Below are 26,003 nucleotides of genomic sequence, written 5' to 3'. Positions count from 1 at the left end.
AAGCATTATCACCACAATGTTAAACAACCACTGAGTTTTTTTACCAACCAACCACAATCTTTGTATTGGATATCTTTATTTTGATGCCATGTATAAATATTTGCCATGTGAAATCTCTTTGTCTTTTGTATGGTGAAATGGACTTGTCCACAAAACCTCACAATGTCCATAGAAAGTGGCAAAAGAAAAAATGTCCAGCTGTCATGAAATTTTCCTCCTCTGGAGAGGGGATATACTTTGGGGTTTTCTGGCCCTACCCCTCAACGAAGAAAAATGTCAATGCATCATTCCTTCACAGAGAAGTAATTAACCCTCCTGAGCTTCTGAAAGCAAGTTAAAACATGGATTTTTACCCAGGCCTTTACAAACCTCACCCCTTTGTATCTGGAAGTTGAGACATGGCAACCGGACTTTTCTTTTTAGGTTGAAACATTATGATTACCCCACACCCCAAGACCTTTGTTCTTCTAACGAGCCTATTCAGACCAGGGGATGCCATGATGATAGGATATGTAGTCAGAGAAATGTAAGATGGAGTCAGACAGATTCTGTGTGAAGATGATTTGAGAGACATTGGAATGTGTTTTCTAAGTGCTTTGAGAATGTTTTTCTGAAGACCGTTACAGCACGGTTCAAGATAAAACCGAAGGTCGAATCAAGGCGCCGTGGAAGACTCAACATTCTGAGCTAATTGGAGAAGATATAAAACACCTGGACTTTCATGGGAATCAAGGGAGGAGGAAGGTGTTACAGCCCCTTGAGGCTAACTGGTTAACAGCCAGAATTGTCAAGAGGAAGGGAGGAGTTAGAGAATGTAGAAAATGGATGATGGGCTATGTGTGTGAGAGAGAGATTCAGCTCTGTTCTGGGATTCGATTCCATGATAATGGGAGAGAAAGGAACTTGACTGAGAGAGGATGTAAGTAAAGAGAAAGAAGGAGGTGGGGCTAGCCCACTGTAGCCCACCTTAGCTCAGCTTAGTAGTGTTTATGTTAATGCAAAATAGTTAACTGTAATAATCGTTGAATATGTTCTTTATGCTAAAGCTTGTGTAATATAAACTGATTCTATGAAACTCTATTTTTCTAATAAAAATTAATAATAAAAATCTTTACAAAGGACTGGTCTCTTGAACAGCAAGGTGTGGGTAAATCCAGGGAGTGCCACAAACTAGCTATCTTTAAGAGTCCTACCTAACTCAACTGTTGTGTGTTCTAAGGAATCACAAAGCCCATGTGTCTGTACTTGCAAAGTACTAGGTAAAACTAAAACATTCTTTTAAGGTCAGACTTGTTCAAAGAACTTACGCTACACACTCCTGAGGTCTTGGGACTTGCCTCAGCGCAAAGTTGGTAGGTAAGTGGCCTGTCAAACTCTCTGACCGAGTGCTAAGCGTTACTTAGGGAGACTAGAGCACCACAGGAGGAAATGAAACCAATGTGAAAGATATACCAAGGATCTCCTAACCAACTCCCCTCAGACTGAAGAAGCTACTTGAATAAGTAGCAAAATGTTTCAACCTAAAAGAAGTCCAGTTGCCATGACTGAACTGCCAAATAACCTCACCTCGATAACTGAGAATCTTCACAAATATATTTACCCCTTTTTAATATTACTTTTATAGTAAGTTTATGCCAGCCCATGATTCACCAATGGGTTTTTTGTTTTTATATGTTCATTTTTTAAAATGCTGTTTTTCTTTTTTCCTGGAAGCCGCCCATGCATTAAATGGATAGGGTATAAGCTTAAAGAAATTTAAAAAGTAAATAAAATACAGTTGAATTGACTTCACAGGTGTAAAATTTAGAGTATTTTAGGCCTTATACATACTATTTATAAAGAAGCAAAGAAGCAGAAGAAATTTCCTAACAGTAATCTTACTCAAGCCTTCTAAGAAATCTTCCCCCTTCACTTGCTGCCTTGTTGTGGCAAAGGGGCTTGAGTAATTCAGAAAAGCTATGGACTATGCCGTGTAGGGACACCCAAGATGGACAGGTCATAGTGGAGAGTTCTGACTAAACACGATCCACCTGGAGCAGAAACTGGCAAGCCACTCCAGTATCTTTGTCAAAAAAAACTCCATGAATAAAAACAAAAGGCTAAAAGATATGACACTGGAAGATGAGCCCCTTAGGTCGGTGTCAGTTGTAGGTGTTGTATATCTTAATACAATTGGTCAATTTCAGCCTCTTCAGCATCAGTGATTGGTGCATAAACTTGGATTACTGTGATGTTCAAAGATCTGCCTTGGATTCGTATTGAAATCATTCTATTATTTTGAGACTGTATCCCAGTAAAGTGGTGCCTCGCTTAACGGGCACCCCGTTTAACGACAAATCCGCATAGCAATGAAGATTTTGCGATGGCTTTTGCGATCGCATTGCGATGTTCCCTATGGGGAAAAACTGCTTTGAAATTATGGCTTCCCCCCATCATCGCAAACGCCCCATTTTCGCACAGCTGATCAGCGGGGCCGCGCGATCTTCGCAAAGGCCCATCGATCAGCTGTGCGAAAACAGGGCGTTTGCGATGGGGGGAAGCGATCATCGCAAACGCCCCATTTTCACACAGCTGATCAGCGGGGCACGCGATCTTCTTGCGAGAAATCCGTCCCAGAAAAGAACCGGGAGCCATCTTCTCCACTCCAGCCCCTCCCCCTCCCCGCCTCACAGCTGATCGGTGCTGGTCTTAGAAGCTTCTCTAGGCTTGCCCAGCAGGTAAACAGGCAGTGGAAAGCACTGGGGAAGTCTCTGAAACTTGCGCTTTGCCAGGGTGGGGGTGGGTGGGGGTGGGTAAGGGGGTGGCAGAGGCAGGCACGCCCCCCGCCACCCCCAGCGCCCCCCCGCGGCAAAGCAGGGCTTTCAGAGGTGCATTTTCACTGCTGAAAAAGCATAGCGATGAATCCATATAGCGACAACTTTGGATGCACGGATTATTGTCGCTATGCAGGGCACCACTGTACAGCTTTTCCCACTCTTTTGTTGACTATGAGGGCTACTCCATTTCTTCTACGGGATTCTTGCCCACAATAGTAGATAGGATAATCGTCTGAATTGAATTCGCCCATTCCCGTCCATTTTAGTTCACTGACGCCCAGGATGTCAATGTTTGTTCTTGCCTTCTCCTATTTGACCACATCCAGCTTACCAAGGTTCATAGATCTTACATTCCAGGTTCCTATGCAGTATTCTTCTTTGCAGCATCGGACTTTTCTTTCACTTCCAGGCACGTCCACAGCTGAGCGTCGTTTCGGCTTTGGCCCAACCACTTCATTAGCTCTGGAGCTACTTGTCCTCCGCTCTTCCTCAGTAGCATATTGGACACCTTCCGACCTGAGGGCCCATCTTCCAGTGTCGTATCTTTTAGGCTTTTGAATTCTTCTACTCATAACAAATTGTGAGGGACAAAAAATCCAAAGCAATCCTTGCACATCAGAACCAGCCTGATAGTACAAAAATAAATTCAAAAGCAGATCTGACTAGAAAGGAGAGGACAGCATATAGTGCAGTATAAATGGCCAGAATGCCAACGGTTCCAATATCATTATCCCACTATAATCCAACCAATTTAATTTGGTGCTGTGAATCTGAAGGTCAATTACATTTAATATTGTCATAGAAGCATTGTTTCCAAGGTTCTGGAATTTATAGTGCTCATGTATCAGTACTGGTAGAATCTTATCAGTAGTATTGTGCTTCACTCTGGACACTCCTATTCAAAATAGTCTTAAGAAGAACTATAAATATAATAAAACTCACTACAGAATATAGATCCTACAAGGACAAGTTGAAAGAACAATGTATTTTTAGCCTAAAGGAAAATGGTATGGGAAGATTTATGAGATTCCATCTACTTTACACTATTTAAAAGATCTAAAACAAGGGTTAAACCACCATTATGGAGTGAAATGGTGGGAGATTTAGGAGAGATAAAAGAAAATAAGACTTCACACATAGTTAAACTTTGGAATTCATGGTCATAAGAAATAATGACAACTATCTTACATGACTTTAAAGAGAGATTAGATAAATTCATGGACCAGTATCCTGCTGAAAGACTGTTGATTAGAAAGACCTATAGGACAGCAATATAAGATTAGAGCACTTACGCAAATATTCCTGTTGTGCAAGTGGAAGACTTGTGTGTTTTTTTCATGCAGATCACAGCCTTTGCAACTGTGATGCCTGCATCAGCAGAACAATCCCACATTATTCAATAGTGGACTTTCCACACAGTAAAAGCTTCTACAATACTAGTCACAGTTACTCAGGCCACTCATCTGGAATTTAACACCAGACTAAATCTGAGTAGTTCAGCACTGAAAACTAGCCTCTGAAGAAAACTATAGAATTGCTTTTTTCCAAGATTATCAATAGAAGATTATGTACTTGTCAGGTGTTCTTTTTTAATGCTATGAATTAGGTTAGAGAAAGAAAGGAGATTATGTGGCCCACCATCCTAGCCAGAATGGTGAAGAATGATGGAGGTGTACAGTGGACCCTTGACTTACAGAGTCAAGTCTCTGTCTCTGTAAGTCAAGTCTCCATTGACCTACAGTGCATTGAAAACCGATTAATCCCGTAACAGGCCGTTTTTGTTCCATTTTGGTTTTTTTCTGGTCTGTAAGTCAAATCTCAGTCTGCAAGTCAAACCTAAATTTTGCGGCCAGAGAAGTCTGTAACTCAAAAAGTCTGTAAGTCAAGCCGTCTGTAAGTCAAGGGTCCACTGTATGTTATACGCTATGTTACCAGGAAGTGGAGACAAAGAGCAATGGAGTATTAGAGGTTGTGTAATCTTTATAAGGATGAACTCATTCCATCTGAATTCGAAAGGGAAAAAACAATGATAAACAGTGTTAACATTTTACAGTAGGAAAATTATCAAGACATAAAGAAAATAGTGATGATTCTTTGATGCACTTAACAGTTTTTTACTTTCAGAGATATATACAAGATTTTTTCCCATGAATCATACAGATATTCACAGAAAGAATATGACAGAAATACCACCTGTAATCCCTCTCCCCCTATGCACTTACACAACACATTGAAGGGGAGCTGCATATCTTCATACTTTCCCGAAGTGGATGTTTAAGCATACTGAGATTACCAAAGAAAACTGAGTGATCAGAAAAGTTTGTGACTGCTGCAAATACACTCAACTCAGGTTGTGATCATTCAGCTGCAAACAGGCATCGCTGATTGCACCAGAAAGGATTGTTTTAACAGGAGCAATTTCTCTTAAAGTGACCCTTCCATCTCCCAGAGAATCACTACAGCCCATCCCTGAAAAGTAGAAGCCCTACATCTGGATCAAAAAGATCCAGCTAGAGCACAAATCAGAGACAGGCTGAAGCACATTTCCTTGCACAGCATGTGATCAGTGGGAAACAGAAATGCAAAATGACATACGAAATAAATCATGTTATAGAATTAGAAACACCACTTCAGGATATAGCATAAATAGCAGTATAACAGATTCTAAATATGGATAATGGATGATCAGTAGTTTAGAAAAATGCCATTATACTAACTTCAGAAACAGTGTACAGTAATAAGTCGGCAATCCTTAAAACAGTTTAGATGCACTTTCAGATGGTCCGTGAGACAATGCAAAAGAAAAAAAAATTAATTTTGACTTTCCTGAATACAGTGGGGCCTCGACTTACGAACGCCCCTCCTTACAACCATTTGGAGTTACGACCAGCTCCGTTGGCAAAATTTTGCTTCTACTTACAAACAGAAAAAGGCAGGGGGAAAAGGCAGGAAATTCAAATTTCTAACTGTAGGTGGCGACAAGGCTGCTTCTTTGTAGCTCTTTCACCCCAGCAGTTAGAGTGTGTGTCATCAGAAGCTTCAGAACCGCCTCCTTCTGCTTTGGAGTGAGCGTGTGTGTGTTTGCAGGGAGGTAAGGTGCTGTTTTCTGCTTTTTAAAAACTGTTCTGGGTGCTTTTGTAGCGTGGCTTTGAGCTGGGGGGTTATGTTTCTTTGCTCTGATGGGTCTTGCAGTGTAGATTTAAAATGTGAAAAGTAGACTGTATTAAATTTAAATTAAATGTGAAAATTAGACTGTAAATTTAAAAATGTAAAATTTATTTATTTTTGCATTTTGTGGGTCCTAGGGTTTGTGTACTGTGATCTCTCTTTTGTTTTAAAATGTGTGGGTTTAAGATGTGACTCCCAAGTTTTTTTCTGTTTTAAAATCATGATGTAAAATGGGGTTTAAGTCCCCCCCCCCCGAGTCTGTGAGTGCTCTCTTTTTGTGCTGAGGGAGTCAAACAGGGCCTCAACAGGAGCACCAGTCAGGTCAGCTGGAATCCCTCTCATGGCGTCCTGGAATCCTATGGGATCCAGTAGCCTTCGAGGGCGGACCATAGAAATAGGTCCATGCTCCCTGCAAGGAGAGCCATTGAAAGGTTACATTTTATTAGGAGGTGATCTGACCATTTTGTACTCTGGGTGGATATTTCCATAACACCATGACAATGGTACCGACACAAGGTCAGTCACCAACAGACCACGCTCGCTCCAACTGGCGGAAAAAAACAGGTCTAGCATACGACCACCCACATGTGTGGGGCCGTTGACATGTTGGGACATGTTCAAGGAAGCCATGGTTTCCAAGAACTCAAGAGCTGGACAAGAAGTCTCCCCCTCCGCATGGATGTTGAAGTCACCCAGAACCAAAAGCCCTGGGGACTCCAACAGTGTCCCGGAAACAAAGTCCGCTAGCTCTGGTAGGGAAATGGCTGGGTCTCGGGGAGCATGGTAACCCAGCAAGATCCCAATACCATCCCTGGCCCCAGCCGACACGTGTAGGGCCTCTAGACCTGGCTTCACCACCGTGAAGTGCCTAGTAACCTCTAGAGTGTTTTTAAATGCAATGGCTACTCCCCCCCCCCATCCCTCCAGTCTGCCCTGCTGCTGGACAGCATAACCGGGTGGACAGACCAGTGTCAGGGGTGGACACCCCTCCCCACCTATCCACGTTTCTATTATGCACGCCAGATCTGCATCCTCCTCCAGAATAAGATGATAAATAATCTGGCATTTACTAGATACAGACCTGGCATTCAACAGCACCAGGTTCAGAGTGGAGGGTGAGCTGATCTGACTACCTCGATATTGTCGGTTGGCCACAGACACAGAACAGTGAACAGCCTTCAAACATCTGTTCACTATTCTTCTAACACAAGTAGGGACTGTGCTAGTGCCATATCTCCCTCTCCCCGTGATCGTCGTAAAGCAGATTCGTCGTAATGCAGGGCAATTCGTTAAGTAAGGCACCACTATAGAGCCTGGAGGGCAGGCCTGCCTATATAACCAGGTCTTGAGTTGGTTTTTGAAAATGCCCAGCGAGGGGGCCAGACGAATCTCAGAGAGGAGCATGTTCCAAAGCTTGGGAGCCACTGCCGAGAAGGCCCAGTGTCTTGTTTTTTTTCTTTCCGGGCCTCCCTCGGCGTTAGGCTCTTCAGTCGCCCCTCCTGGCTAGATTGGGTGATACAAGTAGATCCAGGTGGGAGAAGGCATTCCGCCAAGTATTGAGGTCCTAAATAGTTTAGGGCTTTGTATGTGATCATTAGAACTTTGAAAGCAACGAGGAATCGAATGGGCAGCCAATGCAATGCAGCCAGAGTGGGAGTAATATGTTGGTATTTCTTCAATGCACTAAGAAATCTGGCCGCTGCATTCTGCACCATTTGTAGTTTCCACATTAATCTCAAAGGCAGCACCATGTAAAGCACATTACAGTGGTCTAACCTTGAGATTACGAGTGCATGGACCAAGGTGGTGAGTGCACCAATGTCAAGAAAGGGACATAGCCGGGCAATCCGCCAAAGATGGAAACAGGCGGTGCGGACCAGTGACGCCACCCGAGTTTCCATGGTGAACGCCGGGTCAAGATGTATCCCCAAGCTGTGAACCTCATTCTTGGCAGTGAGAGTCACCCCCCAAAAAAGAGAGGAAGTTTCCCAAACCACTGACAGTGGGTCCACCCACCCTCATGACCTCCGTCTTGTCCGGGTTCAGCCTCAGCCCATTTTCCTGCATCCATTGAAGTACAGACCCCAGACAGTGCTGCAGGGACAGAACAGCATCCTCTGTGGTTGGAAAGAAGGTGATGTAGAGCTGAGTGTCATCAGCATACTGATGGCACAATGCTCCACACCCCCTGATGAACTCACCCAGCGGCCTCATATAGGTGTTAAACAGCATTGGGGAGAGGGTTGAGGCCTCCAGAACTCCACAATTGAGGCTCAATGTATTAGTTGTTTGTACATAGATTTGCAGAACAACAATGGGATTAAGTTCTTTTCCTAAACTTTGTTTATTTTATACTATTTTTACTGGCAAAAAGTGCATGTTATCTCAGCTTGGATAATTTAGATTAATTGAACTAGTTTATAAAAAATGTAAATACTGCATGAATATATAGCCTCATGATACATAACTAAGCTCTAGTTCATACTGAATAACCTTTAAACTATAATGTATTATAAATAGAAAACTATCTTTAGACAGATTTTTCCTCCAAAAGCATTTAATTAAAATCAATTTGATTTATATAAAAAAATCCAATTTAAATTTTAAAAAGCTGTTGTTTTTTTAATCACCCATTATAATCCCCACTGTCACTGACTGACCCAGAGGAGGTGGAGGAGGCGAGCAACAGCACCTGTGCTTCTGCCTTTACGAACTGGAATGAACCAGTTCATGCCCATCTCTAAGAAACACCATTTAAGGCAAGATGCATGCCACCTAGGAGCTGCACATAAAACATGGATCTAAGAATTCCATCTCTTCCTTAAATGTATGCACATATTCTATCAGAAACAGTAAGAAGACTTTCAATATACCTATAATCTTCAACATTACTTCAACTAGTGCAAAATGCTGCAACCAGATTGTTTTGTTTCTCTCTCTCTCTCTCTCTCTTTCACTCTCACTCTCACACCCCATTATAACCACTTTACCAGCTGCTAGTTTGTTTCAAGACCTTATTGAGAGTGCTGTTCCCTCTTCCCTCCTCTTCCTATGTTCAAGCGGAGATAGAAAGAGGAGCAAAGCCTGACAGATGTGATCTCCCACCCCGCTGTCTTTGTGAAGATAGCAGGGGTGGGGGATCACTTGAATCCCCCTTCCCTCCTGTTCCTATACGTGGGCTGGATAAAAAAGCAAGGTAGGTTGGATGTGGCTCATGGGTTGTAATTTGGAGACCCCTGATCTAAATGATCCCCCATCCCTGCTGTCTTTGTAAAGACAGCAGGGGGTAGGGTGTTGCTTAGGTCTCCCTTCCCTCCTTCAGCCCTAGAAAATGTGTAAAATATAATGATGTGGCCCTCATACAGAAAGGTTTGGAGATCCCTGGTCTAGATCATCAAAGGAGTGCTTTCTCTTGGTTCCAACCACTCTCACAAACACAAGGGGGGCTTTTCTTGTGGATGCTTCTACATTATGGAATTCCCTACCTTGTGGAATTCCTTACTTCCTTCTCCCGTGTACCTCTTCAGAGTGGCATTTTCGGAGACAGGAGGCAACTGGGAACAGGATATATTTTAAAATATTGTCATTTTAAAGTAATATATGTGTGTACATTACATTTTATTCTATTTGCTTGAATGAATTGCTGGTTTTACACTTTTTCATAAACTACCCTAGGCCCCCAATAGGAAAGAAAGGGGAGATAAAAATAAAATAAATAAAACAAATAATTTCTATGTACATGGAAAGGACTAAAAATAATTTAGCCACTCTGTCAAATTGGTTTCAGCTACTTATTAGGATGCTTTCCAGTACATTCAGAAAATCCGAAATGAACGTAATCTTCAAATATCCCTACTCTCTCAAATGCAAAGTTATTTATATTTGCTCAGCAAGTATTCATTGTAAAGGGCACAGAGCCACAGACAATAATATTCAAAACAGCAAGCTGGTGCAAGTCCACCCAATATTAATACAGCATTCTTTAGGACAGTTAGTTCAGTGAATGGTCTAAGTTTAAACAGTCATATAAACAGAAGAAAGAACTTAATGACGTGCAAATCAATGACAAATTCATTGGTGGTAAGACCATCTGTTCCTTCTTGTGCTCCCAAATCATATCTACTCAGCATAAATGGCATTCTGCAGAAATTCAAAGACTCTTTTATTACATGAACCATAAGTGCTGAAGGAAGCCAAGGAAAAAATCTAGGTTTTCACATAACCAAGGTTTACACTAAAACCTACACAGTTTTAAATACAAGAAAGTGCGGAGCAGTATGTGACGAGCAGTTTTGGATCTCAAAATAATTTTGAAATGACCTTGAGTTTTGCTGAGTCCCAAGGAATGATTTACTGTAGAAAGCCTACACTGATTTAGCCTACACTGTCCCTACTGAAAATGCACCACTAGTCTTAATTAAGTTTTTGAAGCATGCTCCAAAGTCTCCTTCTTCACCATAATGCATTCGGAAAAGATGAGGATTTGACTGCCCAGAACAAACACAGAAATCAAGAAAGCAGCCAACTAATAAATATGCTGCATATCATTCTATGAAATCTGCTGCTGCCACTGTACATCTCCCAAAATTAATACTAGAAGGGGGAATTTTATAATACAGCCTAAATGGAGAGTGAAACTTATGTAGAAAGAAGTTTAAAGAACTGGAAAAAATATGCAAAAAGCACAGACCTATGAAGCTTAGAGCAGAAGGCATTTCAGAGTTCTTAAGAGCTGGTAACATAGCTATCCATTTTCAGCCTCCTCAAGGAGATAAAGAAGCAGAAGTATAACAAGGATATGTTTTATATTTATATTTTAAATTTATAAATATTTTTCATCCACTAGGGGACCACACTCAGTGAAGTGTAGTGGACAGAGTGATGTACTAGGACTCTGGAGACTCAGTGGGGGAATGGAACTGGTAAAACCACTCTTTCAATATTTCACTTACTTTGAAAGCCTTAGTAGGGTCATTATGTTATTTCCAACTTGATGGTACATCTCTCTCTCTCTCTCTCTCTCTCTCACACACACACACACACACACACACACACACACACACACAGAGAGAGAGAGAGAGAGAGAGAGAGAGAGAGAGAGAGAGAGGGAGGGAGGGAGGGAGGGAGGGAGGGGGAGGGAGAGGGAGAGAGAGAGAGAGAGACAGACAGACAGACAGACAAACAGACAGACAGACAGACAGAAAGGGGGGAGAGAAATACAATAAAATAACAATAGATAAAGTACGTAAACAAAGAGTTCTTACCAAGCAACAGTAATCTTGAAAATACATGTATAGAAAAGTATCTCACAGCTATCAACAATGAATAGTCTCTCAGAAGTAACATCTCATAGCACCCCGTTTTAAGAAAACACCGCCAGCTCTGAGCAATTCTTCACATATTTTGGCATCAGCAGTTAAGACAGCGATCATGAACTTCATTGTGCAGCAAACAATATTTCATAAGCCGTGATAGTACAAATGCAGAACATATTTCAACATGTCCTTGCATAATGTAAAGAGCATGGTTCCTTTAAAATATGTGACCTACTATGATAACAACTGGAATTGACAAATGACTATTCCCTATTAACTCAGCTGCCTGCTCACCCTGCCACAATATAAAAGAAGCTGTTAATGTTCCTTGGCAGACTGTACTACACTTTCTCTTTGACCAAACTCAAACTATGCCAGCTTTCTAGTTAGAAAGTACTTCCATGCATTAAAATCTACAAGTTATAAACAACATTTATTTCACTAAATTTGTACATGTTGAGAAGTTAAAAATGGCTGCTTGCAAAAACGGGGAACTGAGTTGTATGATCACATATGTATCTAAAGACAATTGATTATGCATTAAGTATTTTATACAATAAAGAGCTTCCTATTGACGATTTCTTAGATTCAAGCAGTATTTCAGATTTAAGAATATGAGAACAGAATGGCCAAAATAATCATAATAATGACAATTTGCACGGTTTTACAGATAATTATCACATTTGCTACAGCAAAGAGAAACTGCTACGTGATATAACTCCACTACATAGTGTAAGAAAGCCCTTCTACAGTCAAAGCTTGGATGCCCTTCAAGAAATAAGACTGAATGACAGGTTTCAGTGTGGGATAAACCGCTGTGTAGCCGGCCTCTAACTTCCTCTAACTAGTAACAAACTCTAGTGCAGCTAATTTATGGGTATTTTTATTCCCTTCTGATACATGAAGAAAAAAAAAACACCTCCCTCTTTAGCCAACATAACTGAAACACTCACTCTATGAAATGGACAGTTTTAAAATTTAAATTAGTGAAAGTAAAGTCTAATATTATCACAGAATTGTTTATATCTAGTGATTAAAGATGATGATGACAGCATGCACTAACAATAGTATGCTTACCGTGTTTCCCTGAAAATAAGACAGGGTCTTATACTAATTTTTGTTCCCAAAAATGCATTAGGGCTTATTTTCAGGGAATGTTTTATTGTTTTTATGTACAACAATCTACATTTATTCAAATACAGTCATATCCTCTTCTAGTTGCTGCAGAATGCTGCACAATGGTGGAGGGCGGGGTTTCAATTAACTGGGGCTTATTTTGGGGGTAGGGCTTATATTACAAGCATCCTGAAAAAACATACTAGTAGGGCTTATTTTCAGGTTAGGGCTTATTTTCAGGGAAACAGGGCAGAAGAATTTCAGGACAGAAAATTTCTGTTCCAAACTAGCTTAAATATTTTAGGTGTATCTTTGGGGAAAGGGAACATAGATAGTGCACATAAATGAAACAAGGCTACCTCAAATACTTAATATTAATATTTAAATAAAACATATATGTAAACAGAACATGAAATATTAAAGACAATGACAGTCATTATCCTCACACAAGAACAACTACTGGGTGCTCACATTATATTATTTAACCCTGCCAAATGCCTTCTCCAATCCTTTTACCTTCCTTACCTCTCCAGTTCCTCCAACATTTTTAAATTGTGGGCGTTTAGGACAAGAAATGGCTCCAATAAAGTACCTTTTCTCTTTGTATTTTATCACACAGTTAGCTGTTATAAGCCTTCAGCATGGAGGATAGTTACAAAAAAAAAAAAAAAACCCAAACTACAGAAAGCAAACCATGCCAGACAGCCTAAAGAGTCCAACTGACAAATGAAAACACAGGAGATGCTCCCAAACAGTCAAACTGGAAGAAGCAAATGACCAGATTAAAAGAAAGTGCTGTTAAACAATGAGAAGAAAAAAATTAATACAGAAAAGAAAATATGGAATTCTTTTATTTTGAAAAAATGTATTGACAGCAACAATTGATTCCACAGATGGCAGGGCTATTACTCTCTTTGAAATACATTTTGTTAGGTGTAGAGAAACATTAAGGTTGAAAGAAATGGTTATATAGTGGTTCTACCCACTATCACCCAACATCTGACACAAAAAAATCATACTAACGAATTGTATGACAGGCACAAAGATAAAGGACTGGGATGGTGTTCAGTACTTTGGCAAACTCTTCTGGTCCCATCCTATACATCACCAAAGGGGAAAAAAGGATTAAGCAACAAATTCTGACAGTGAAAAGAAACAAATTAACTGCTTCAGTGAGCAAAACCATCAGAGCAGTGGATAAATGAAAGCCTTGATAATCTACTCTATTTTGCCACTCCCTTTCACCAATATGGAAATAATCTCTACCCAATATTATTTCAAAACAGATTGGAGTAACAAGCAAATAATAAATGAAATTCCTGATCCTATAATCTGAGTTCATAGCTTAAACAGAGTATTACAGCATCTTCAGTATTCCAAAATCTTGCAAGATTTTCTTCTTCTTTTTCAACAGACTTTATTTATTCTAAGAAACATCTAAGTTGTTTGCACCTATTAACCTTCAACCATAATTGTTAAACTGATGATAGGCACACCATCATATATATTAAAATAATCTCCTCACAATATTAGTACTATTTCCAGCACAAAATTCCTGAAATGAAACTGCAAAAAGTGCAAACAAACATGCAATCACACAAAATCTTTAACTGAAGAAATCATGTTTTAGTGGGGTGGAAGATCTGACCACCTAGTGTACTTTTAAGAACCAGCTTGTTAGTAAAACACAACTGTCTGAGATAACATATGGCAATACTTTGGCCTCTCCACCTCTTCCTTGTAAACTAAAGAAAAACTGTAACTCACAACAGCTGTACACACAGCTGGCACAGTTCACAAACATTACTTCTTTCACTCTCCAAAGAGCTGATAGGGAAATAATTTTCCACACCTATATACTATCAGGAGCATTCTGACTAGATGTCTGCATTCTTATTCTACAGAACTCCAAGCCGAAAGTAGCCCTCTCCCTTCTCATGAAACCGCTGGTTTTCCAAAATGTATACAAATAACTACAGCCTGTTCATTTGTTATATTTAGAGAAACTTAATAGCACAACAAAGCCAACTCAAATATGATGACTAGTGCAAACAAAAGTGAATCCAGTTGCCATTATTAGATAATCTACTCTACTTGCCAGAAGGTTGCTTGTTCAGAATAAATCACCAAGAAAATTTAAATATTTAAACCCATGTCAACAGGAATTGATTTTAAGAATTCTTCTCATCTACAATGCAACCATGGTTGCAACAAATGTCACAAAATGACCTTAATAAGAACTGGGTAGAACTCCCAAGATTGCTACGTCATTTATGCCTAAAATGCAGGTACATGTATTGTGCCGCTTCAAATCAACATGATTTAACTTTCCAAGATAAATAATCATATTAGCAAAAAAAACAACAACAACATTTTGAACAAAATCTCATTTAGAAAATTACTGAGAATCAACATCAGCTGTGGAAAACACTCAAGTTATGTTTGAACAGCTTTATGGTTCCGAAGGCAGACTGGAGTATACAATTAAAACTCACTCATAATTACCATTTTGTCTGTGAAAGCATCTTTGTTAATATGTACATGCAGGTGAAAAGAAAAATGTTGCACTCCATTTGAAGCTATGCTTTGAAATATAATAAAATATCAACTTAAAGGGTTTTTAAAAAATTCATACAGTAAGTATTAACATTGCATTAATTAAACATACAATACAGAATAGTGCACTATATTAGATAAAACTACAGTAGCAATCTCAATACAATTAATCAAGACTACTAATACCTAGATAATTTTAAATCAAATCTACAGCATTTAGTGTCAAAATTGGAAGTACCATCTGTATAGAATGCTGGTCAGAACCATCATGAAAAAGCCCTTGAACAGCTTTTATTTTCCTGCTGACAAAATTAAAAGTAGAAAACAAGAACAAAAAAGTGGGTTCCGCAAGGGGCAAAATGCTGTGGCACCTCAAAGACAGATTTGCAAACTGTTACGGATTGAAATCCACTCAAGGTTGATCAATAAGAACTCATACTGAAACAGATCTGTTAATGTTTTAGAACATACAATATTTTGTCCTCTGCTTTCCCATTCTTTGTTTTTTGATGTTTTGTTTTTATCAAATTTTAATTCTGTCAACATGTGGACTAACACAGTCACTTCTTTTTTTTAAATTGTTTTCCTTTTATTCTTGCATTACATCAGAATCAACCTACTGTTACTACCCTTACACAATTTATGTTTCAAAACAAATATATTATCAATCAGAACTCCTTCTCATAAAAAGTCCTGATGACTTTATAGACTAGCAAAATTTAATAACAAGACACAGTAACTTGTGTCTGCTTGCTAGGGTAGTGACAATTACCTCAGCTGGCCAGGAAAGGTAACCTTAGAATATTTTCATACCTATTCCTAGAAATAAAAAAACTGGCTTGTGTTTTTAAATAATCTTACTGCCTTCTGCAAGTGTTGAAAAAACAGAGTTTCTGGAAATGCTACAAGAAGTCAACATATGAAGGAACTCCATTAGGCTATATACTGTGCCGGACACCTGAGGTTTTTGTTCCCAAACAAGTAGCCCAAGTCTGATCCCTCTCAAAATGCTGGCGATACCTGCTAATAAAGAGTGTCAGTGCTTTTGTGCTTCCTGCTTTTCGACGTTAACAGCCTCCTGCTGCAGCTGCTGCCGCCGCCGCCGCTTCTCGGTCTGCCTGGTGGCCTCTTAAGCCCAACCCCTGCCGCCTGTCAGCAGCCCTCGACCAGCCTGGCTCAGAGGCTTCTCCACCTACAGCCTTGCAGCAGCCCAGCAGGACTGCACTGCACAGGCGCACGTTTGTCCTTTCGCCACTGCCACAAACCACCATCCCCGCCGCCGCCGCCGCCTCCTCCTCCTCCTCCTCTCAAGCCCTTCTCCGCCTGCCTCCCTGCCTGCTTACCCACTCGCTCCACCCTGGGAGATCCCCTGCCCCGGCACCCTCGGCACTCCCCCTCCAGGGCCACTCCCCACTGGCCTGGGCCCCATCATCTGCTGCCGCCACCAAGGCTGTTTTGCACAGGTGCAGCTCCTGAGGCAGTAGGAACCCCCCCTTCCCCCGCCCAGTACCCCACAAACGCCTTCCCTCCCCCTTGACTCTCTCCCCACACACACACACACACCCAGCACTTTTGTTTAAAAAAAAAACCCACCGAAGGGTGGACTCGCCGACCCCGACCCCACTGTGAGGCCCCGCCACTCGGCGGCCCCGCTCGCTCTGCCTCCCGCCAAGCCGCCCTTCGGAGGCGGACCCCTCCCAGGCCACAGAGGCGTCGCTCGGCTCCGCCGCCCCGCTCTCGTTCGCTCGCTCTCCCACCCCGGCTGCCAAGGACGCCCCTCTCCACGGACCCAGCCGCGCCTGCCCTCCCACATTCCTCAACCCTTCGCCTCCCGCCCAAGCCAGACTGGCTACCAACCCCGAAAGCCTTCCCCGTGAATTCCCCACCCGACCCGACCCTTCCCTTCCGACCTCTCATTCCTCGCCTCCGCCGCCTCAGCTGCCGCCGCCGCCCACACCGAGGTCCTCCCGCTTTCCTTCAGGTCTCCCAGCCCTTGCAGCCGCCTCACCCGCCCGAGAATACCTCCCATACCCGGCACTTCCCTCCCTCCGCATTCCAGCTACAGCCCAAGAGCGGCTCCGCTTCGGCGCCCGCCCATGTCCGCAGGCCTCAACCCACTTCCCCGCAGCCCTTACCTTACAGACGCCGCCATCCCTCTCCGCCACCATCATCGCCCACTTCGCCTACCGGCCACCGTCAGCGCGCACCGAGAAACTCCGTCACGGGACTCTCCGCCCACAGACCTCCATGGTAACCATAGAGAGCGGACGAGTGACAGGTAGATAAGCACCCCGGCTTCAGAGCCCGGGCGCCGCCATATTAGTTGAGGGCAGAAAAGTCTGTGTTGCTAGTGGCAACAGGCCGCCACTACGACCCAAAAAAAGAGACGTGGAGTTGACTGGCCGTGATTATTCGAAGAGCAATTTAAGAGGGCGGCGATGAAGAGAACAGAATTCATCAGAAATAACAGAGTTGGAGTACATTACTTCTTTGGCTGGCTGAATGTGGCCTTAGGAACAAACCTGGAAGTAAAAATAGCCGCCTCTGCTCCCCCGCCCGCTTCCCCTTCACAAAGCAAAAAGGCATGGCTGTCTCCATACAAAGGGTGCAAACCGAGTCACTGTCAGTATGCGAGAACATTAAGTGCTCCCCACCCAGTTTTGAATTCGAAAGGACAAGCAGATATTCAAAAGGACCTTCTACTGATTAGATAAACCAGTTAGTGTTTTGGGATAAATTTATTTAGAGGCCCATCCTGCCGGAAGAGATCGAGACGGTAACACGATCCAAAAATGTTGACAGTCAATAAGCCAAACCTAACGAACATTCGTTAGGTTTGGCTTGGAGCCCAGGAAAATTTTATTTTCCTGGGCTCCATGATCACTGCAGATGGAGACAGCAGCCATGAAATTAAAAGACGCCTGCTTCTTGGGAGGAAAGCGATGAGAAATCTTGACAGCATCTTAAAAAGCAGAGACATCACCTTGCCAACAAAAGTCCGAATAGTCAAAGCTATGGTTTTTCCTGTCGTGATGTATGGAAGTGAGAGCTGGACCATAAAGAAAGCAGACCGCCGAAGAATTGATGCCTTTGAATTGTGGTGCTGGAGGAGGCTCTTGAGAATCCCCTGGACTGCAAGGAGAACAAACCTATCAATTCTGCAGGAAATCAACCCTGAGTGCTCACTGGAAGGACAGATCCTGAAGCTGAGGCTCCGGTACTTTGGCCATCTCATGAGAAGACTCCTTGGAAAAAACCTTGATGTTAGGAAAGTGTGACGGCAAGAGGAGGAGGGGACGACCGAGGATGAGATGGCTGGACAGTGTCTGCGAAGCAACCAACATGAATTTGACACAACTCCGGGAGGCAGTGGAAGATAGAAGGGCCTGGCATGCTCTGGTCCATGGGGTCACGAAGAGTTGGACATGACTAAACGACTAAACGAACGACGAACGAACATTCTAAGTCCCGTCCTCTCATATCCATATTAATACAACATTGATGTGTGGAATTCACTACTACCACAATATCCATTACTGCAGATTGGACCAAAGGTTTCTACACATAGGTGAAGCCCTTCAGACATCATAGCAGAGACAGTAGAAGGAAAAAAATGTTTGAAATTGGAGACAAGGATCAAAAGCCAACAAATATGAAATGCTAGTTGCACACACAAAAATCTTAAATTCCATTCAAAAAATTGTTTTTAAATCTAGTCCCAGTGAGGCTAATTTTTAAAGGACTGTACCTCAACCTTGTTTATGGTTCCAGAATTTGAAAGAAAAGATTAAAATGATATACCAAAAGATTACAATTGGAATGTTGCAGTTTTAAACACAATTTATTGAGAGTGAATTCCATTTTATTAAATTGTGTTTATTTCTGATTAGACATGTATAACAGAGGTCATCAACCCCCAGTCTGTGGCCTGAGCTGGACCAGGCCATGAAGACAGACCTCCCCCCCTGCATGCACTCCCCTCCCCGCAGCTGCTTTGCGCATGTACGCACATGCCAGCATGAGCACTCCCCCAACCCTTCAGTGCCTGAGCGCCCATTTAAAAGGGGTGGACAGGCATATAGGCGCCCCTGTGCATGCATGAAGGGGTGGGGGAGTGCTCACACTGGCGGGTGAGGGCTCACCCACCACTTTGCGCATAGGCCCCAGAGTGCGCATGCACCTGCGTACACCTGTGGGGGGGGCGCCTTCCTTGGAGGCTCAGCCGGTCCACGGTCCCAAAAAGGTTGGTGACCGCTGGTGCATAGGATGTGCTATTAATCTTTTAATATTCCTGAGCTTAAATCATGATTTTTATCTTCATGACAAGACCTGGAACTTCTAGGATTTTAATTATATTTCAGACATCATTTTTCCCTTGTGAAATTTTGTGGCCATGATAATGAGACTTTGTTACTCTCCTGACATAGTATTTCAGACCAAAATGTTTCATAATGTCTGAAGTATTGTATAGAATGAATCAACAGTCAAAGAAGAAGAGATTTGTTCAGGGTTGCTGATGTTCTTGGTTCTATCAGTCTATTTTCCAACAGAATGTTAACAATGCAATAAACTTTGGAAAGATATGAAATTTTAAACCAAATAACAAAAACAAATTAGCTAAAATATATATCTATACCTATCTATTAGTCTAATCATCCATCTACATATGCACCCATCAGTTCCATGCACAAAGAAGGCAACAAAGCAGGAGACACTTGTTAAGAATTTTATTTGCACGATCAACAGATCAGATGTAAATAACACAGAACCGCACAAGAATAAACAGAATCAACACAACTACAATATACATTATGTGCGGCAGACTCCCAGGGAAACAAATTCCATAAATAATTGTTAGGAGCATACCTCTACCCCCAATCTATACATATTCATATATGCATACATAGATGTATATATCTAGACGATTAAGGCACCATTTCTTGCCTGCGGACTAGTGCTGCTGCACAGAAGCTGGCCACTTTAATCATTACTGGTCTGCCAGCAGATAACATGTATAGTACTCATCATCTCTTCCGGGGATGCTTTGCAAAATTGGATGAATAAAAGTGTCAGAGAAACCAGTGTAGAATGAGCAATACAACAGAACATGGCCAACCGTCTCCACCACACCAGCCTCACAAGGACATAAGCACTCTTCATAGGGGATGTTCTTGTATCTGCCTTCCAGCAGGACTGAAGGAAGAACTTTAAACTTTGCTAATGTAAAAGCTTTTCTATATTTTGGAAGGGTCAGAATATTCAAATAGCATGAAGGTAAAAATGCCTGACCATAATCTCTAAGGCCAGGATGGGTCATAGCTATGCTGACATGGTATTGCAGCTCATTGTCTGTGATGCGCTGGTGTAGTTCCTGCTTTGCTTTTGTACAGCCCATTAACAAAATAGCACTTTTCAAGAGGCTGAAATTATTTAATTTCTCATTCATAGATCTTTTCCATCTGGACTGAAAGTTATCAGCATTAAGGGAGCCAAGCCCACAGGTGAAGAACATTTTTAGCCAAAAATTCAACTTAAGTATCCATGCCCGAGACGCCATCAACATCTGGCCTGTTTCTAGTCGTAAAAATACATTTGGCACACAACTTGGGAGTCCAAGGATAGTTCTCAGAAATTTCATTTGACTGTACTCCATTGCAATAAAATTTCTGTATCTACACCATTGTGCACCATACAACAACTGTGCTAACACCTTGACATTAAAGACCTGTATGGCTGATGGTATATGCTGACCTCCTTTTGCAAAGAAAAAATGTATGAGTGACTTAATACTTCTCCGAGCATTTGCAATAACCAATACTCTGGTTTCTCTTCAGGAGATACTTGCATAAACGTCTAGAAAGTGTCTCTAATTCAAACATGACAGGAACCCAATCTCAGAACACCTTTGTATTTTGAAGTTTTTCTCTTATGTGAGGATCAAGAAGCTACTTCTGGAGATAGAATCTTCAAGGACTTAAAAAACAAGGACATGTAAAAAGGCAGCCTGTTGCTACAAGACCATCCTTCCCAATGCTGTACATATGTGCTAATATTCTGTTACCTAAATCAGTGGTTCACAGCTCCATGGTCTGCAATTCTCACAAGTCTTCACCACCAGCTGTCCTGTCCAGGGTTTCTGGGAGTTGCAATCCAAGAACATCTGGGTAACCCAAGATTGGGAACCATTGACCTAGATCAAGGTGATAAGGGCCTAATTCCTGTTCCAAGTGAATCAAAGTTCCTATCTTGTCCATCTCTCACTCTTTCTAAACTAAAATTTTATAACCATAGTCCCTTTCTGAAGATTTCCCCATCCACTTGGTTTAATGAAATAGCCCATAGTTACATTCTCCCTTACCAGCATAATGGCATCACAGTAATTTCTCAACAGTATTTTGGATAGTACTCAACATGATTCATTTATACAACACAGTTCTGATGAGAACTCCAATTAAGACATTTCCTGATGTCCCATTGGAATCACTACATTCTTAGTATTCTGCCTGGTCCTATTGCTAATGATATCTTCTAGTTTTCTCATCACAGGCACTTCTTAATATGAACAAATTAACTCATGAAATCTTAACCTGTCTCTCTGGGCAGAGTTGGAATGAGACCTTGGCCATCTTTTCCTTGAACTCTATGAGCATACCGGACAACTTTCACTCAGTCTGATCTACAACTGTATGTCTAACAGGTTTCCTTCTGTCAACCAGTTTCTGAAGTTTCCTGGAACTCAAACACTAAGATGCTGTCTCCTTATTTATTGTTGGACCTTACAATTTTAGCATGCCATCATCTTTTGTTGGTTCACCGACAGTTGTCTTCTGTGGCCAAGTCAAATATATGAAAAAGTCTGCATTTGAAGTCTTTTGAATAGTCCAGATGGCTTATTCCACTGTGCCCCCCGGGTTTTATTCCAAAACATAAATCAATAGGCAACAACAATTGTCTTCCAAACATCAGAATATAAACAGCTTCTACTAAATTATCATCCTTGTGTAGCTGTAGGTATGTAGCAATGGATTTATGTACCTACTCCATTTAGTCTTTTTGTTTGCTTATAGCATTCTTAACATATCTTAATAGGGTGGGATTTAATCTCTCAACAATGTTTCCTCCAGGATGATATGGTGTTGTTTGTGACTTAGCCTCAAATTTTTTTTAACTATCCAACTAAAGATGCAAGTACACAGCAGGAAAAATGTGTATGGATTCACTGTGAAGTTGCAATCAAGAAGTTGGTTTTCTCTAGGTTAATTCACTTTGGCTAACTACAGAGGAGTCAGCAGAGAGAATGAAGGAAATCAGCCTTGTTTGCAGCTTTTGAACAATTTGAATCTTTTCCTTCCTACACCTGTTGCTTGGTTCTGCTTGTTATCCTCTTCCCTTCCTGTTTGGTTGTTTCTTTTACTTTTTGTTTTAAAGGCTCGCTATCCTAATGACAGCTAAGCGACCAAAGAGGTGGGGAAAAGTGAGGAATCCTGCAGGAAGAAATTTTCACTTCAGCCTTGTTTCCAGCTTGTTAAGAAGAAAAAAAGCAAGGACTCAGCAGAGACAGAGAACTTTTATGATAGCTGGACTCTGATGGTTCAGATTTGCAAGATGCATGGTTAGAGCACAGCTACCATAAAATATCCTCTTCTCTCATCAAATCCTCATCCTTTTTTCTCCTTTTGGTCTCCCAGCTGCCCTAGCACTAGGTTGGCAAGCCTTAAGAAGAAGAGGAAGAGGAAGAGGAAGAAGAAGAACACCAACAAAAAAAACATGGGGAGGAAGAAGATGAAAACAGATGCTGGTTGGCACTAGCTATGGGGAGAGGACTCAAAAGGCAGCCAGTTCACTTGCTTCCCTGTCTCTCAGTGCTGCTATGCCAGCTGGAATGGCTTCAGACAGATTGGTTACAAACACCTTGCAAGGCTCAAGCAACTATATCACCTGAAACGATGCAAAAGCTTTTGATTCCAAAAAGGTAGAAGACCCTCAGCAGGGGGGGAAAGTACAGATTAGAGGGGGGAAATTTAGGGCTGGTTCATATTGACTTCTATGTCATGTAATCAATGCAGAATAATGAAAATCAGTTCATCTTAATCTCAGAGCATTTCTGACATTATTTGTCGTTGTTGTTTAGTCATTTAGTCATGTCCAACTCGTCGTGACCCCATGGACCAGAGCACACCAGGCCCCCCTGTCTTCCACTGACTCCCAGAGTAGGGTCAAATTCATGTTGGTAGCTTTGGTGACACTGTCCAACCATCTCATCCTCTGTCACACCTTCTCCTCTTTCCTTCCAAAACATCAGGGGCTTTTCCAGGGTGTCTTCTCTTCTCATAAGATGGCCAAAGTATTGGAACCCCAGCTTCAGGATCTGTCCTTCCAGTGAGCACTCAGGGTTGATTTCCTTTAGAATGGATAGGTTTGTTCTCCTTGCAGAGCCCTCCTCCAGCGCCACAATTCAAAAGCATCAGTTCTTCGGCGGTCAGCTTTCTTTATGGTCCAGCTCTCACTTCCATACATCACTAATGTACAGGAAAATCCATAGCTTTGACTATGCAGATGTTTGCTGGCAAGGTGATGTCTCTGCTTTTTAAGATGCTATCGAGGTTTGTCATTGCTTTCCTCCCAAGAAGCAGACGTTTTTAATTTCGTGTAGTCACAACCTAATTCAAACTGAAACCTTGACCTCTGACCACTGTGAAATCTGCTAGGGCAATGGTTCACTCCTTTCTACAGTTTCCTCTAACTTTAGCCACTTTTTTTCAATTAGTAAAAAGTGAGCTTCTCTGGTTCCTGAAAAATACCTATACTATAGCTATTGTTTCTAAGACCATAAGGGGGCAGTCTTCCATTCATATTATGGCTTGCAGCACAGAATCCTGTTCAACCTGGGAGGACCTCACGGCCATTACAGTACATGTCAAGCATACAGTATTTACAAAGACTATAAAACCAAAGCTTTCAGAATACAGGCTAAGCCAAATGTGCAGTTGCTTATAAAGCACTTGGCATGTTAAACCTTCCTGACATTTTTGAAAGAAAGGATCCAAAGATCTAACAGCTTTGAAAAACTGGCACTTTCGTTCATCATAAATTAAACTGAGCCATATCGGTTAACAGCTTTCTTATTTCATGCTTTATACAAATTACTTAATATAGAAAAATCAGCCTTCCTGTAATATCTCCTCTTTCCTTCCCTTGTAAAAATAGGGATTGTCCATGAGAAGCAAGCAAATGTTCATGTTCTTCCAGGAGAAAATTGTTTCCTGTCAATTGACACAACACTGATTCTGAATTTATCTGTGCAGCAATAGGCCAGTTCTTCAACTGATCTTGCTCATACAAGTGTCAGAGGGACAACCATCTGGTGAAATAAAGCAGGTGGAAGAACATTTTCAGTCAATTTTGGTATAAAACTTTATTTACTACAAATATTGGTCATTTAAAATTATTGCTTTTGTAAATAAAAACTTATGTTTTGTATATACCATGTTTTCCCAAATATAAGAAAGGGTCTTATGTTAATTTTTGCTCCAAAAACACATTAGGGTTTATATTCAGGAGATGTTTAATTTTTTTTCATGTACAACAATCTACATTTATTCAAATATAGTCATGTCATCTTTTGCACAGTGGTGGAGGGCGGGGTTTCATTGAACTGTGGCTTATTTTTGGAGTACGGTTTATATTACGAGCATCCTAAAAAACATATTAGGGCTTATTTTCAAATTAGGTTTTATTTTCGGGAAAACAGGGTAGTTCATCAATTCAGCACCTGGTTTTGTATGATAAATGAGGTGTACATCTTCTCAACTCAGCTAAGGAAGTGTTTAGAGACAAATAGACACAACAGAGAAGAGAACAATTATGCAATTACTTAACATGCTATAGCCAATGAGACTGTAATTTTCCTCAGATTAAACAAGTGCTCTTTCTGCAATAATTATTTCTTTGAATAGACAGGTCCATGCAATTTGTATTAACAGTTCTTATCCAAGACGAGAGGGCAATGCATCTTCCTGCTTAAAGACACCTATGTTATAATGTGACCAAGCAAAACAGTGTTCTGTAAGCCATTACCAATTATGAAGGGGCTTCCCAAAGAAAAAGTTATAACTTTTGACCATTTCTTGAATAAAGACTATATATGGCAGGGTGGGAGGAGAATGTATGGCTTTTCTCTGTGTCAAATTTAGAAGTTTGGACAAGAACTTTTTAAGTTCTAAAATTTGTTTTAAAAAAGATTCCTCTGTTAATTTGTTTTGGTCTTTTGGGGGGGCAGGTTGTAGCTACTTATGTAGTTATTTTTCAAATTCTTGACACTTTTTCTTGAAAAAAAACTTCCCCATATGCTTTTCTAAACTTAGAGTTGATCTATATTGTCTTTGAGAAGATGCTTCATAATCTCTGCCTACCCATGCTTATTGAGATATTCTGCAGCAACTTCCCAAAGTTATTGCCAGTACTTGAGAAAATTAAGTATTTGAGTCTCACTGAGGTAATTATGGCTCACTTCTGGATAAGAAAGCAGATTAGGCATATCATAGGAATAAGTATAATTGATCAGAGAGGAAAAAAGCAGCCAGAGTGTATGCGAGAGAATGACTATATTGACAAATAATGTGGGAAATGCTTTGGGATTGGGATGGCCAGATTTGCAATGTTTTCGTTGACTACATGATGTACACGTCAATACAAATCAGTTTAAAATCCACTACTGAGGCTTCTACCTTCTAAACAAAATCAAATGCTTTTGCATCAGTTCAAATTGTATGGTCACTTGAGAGCCAGTGCAATGAGGGGCTAGAAGCTGGGTCTCCCAGCTTTCTCATTCACAGTGAAAATAGAGGAAGCAAAGAGCATTTGCAGGAGTGTCCATTCCCCTCAATTGAGCATTCCTTGTCCTCAAATTGTTAGGTTTTTAAAACCAAGCACGCTGGTATTATTTAACAGCTTTAAGAGAGCACAATACTTCATATTAAAAAAGTCCCTCATTCCACTAGTTAGTAAGGAAAAGAGTCACGGTCCAAGATAT

General features: G+C 41.2%; 2 protein-coding genes across 5 annotated transcripts in view; one reads left to right on the top strand and one right to left on the bottom strand.

Annotated features, from left to right (window-relative positions):
- The window catches only part of SHOC2 (SHOC2 leucine rich repeat scaffold protein), a 94,730-nt gene extending 75,788 nt beyond the window's left edge, over window positions 1-18,942 (bottom strand). Inside the window, exons 1-3 of one of the 4 annotated variants that reach the window (XM_072995552.2) lie at window positions 16,882-17,100; window positions 10,675-10,746; window positions 9,470-9,538 (exon numbers count right to left, since the gene is read on the bottom strand). The gene's annotated coding sequence lies outside the window, so the exon portion shown is untranslated. The other 3 variants (XM_020779843.3, XM_072995553.2, XM_020779845.3) reach the window with 3 other exon arrangements.
- BBIP1 (BBSome interacting protein 1) overlaps window positions 1-26,003 on the top strand; it is a 394,683-nt gene that overhangs the window by 344,443 nt on the left and 24,237 nt on the right. The gene's annotated exons all lie outside the window — the stretch shown is intronic.

Source organism: Pogona vitticeps, chromosome 3 (genome assembly GCF_051106095.1).
Source record: "Pogona vitticeps strain Pit_001003342236 chromosome 3, PviZW2.1, whole genome shotgun sequence".
NCBI lineage: Eukaryota > Metazoa > Chordata > Lepidosauria > Squamata > Agamidae > Pogona > Pogona vitticeps.
The sequence above is the reverse complement of the archived record's forward strand: the minus strand, read 5'-3'. Positions and strand labels throughout refer to the sequence as shown.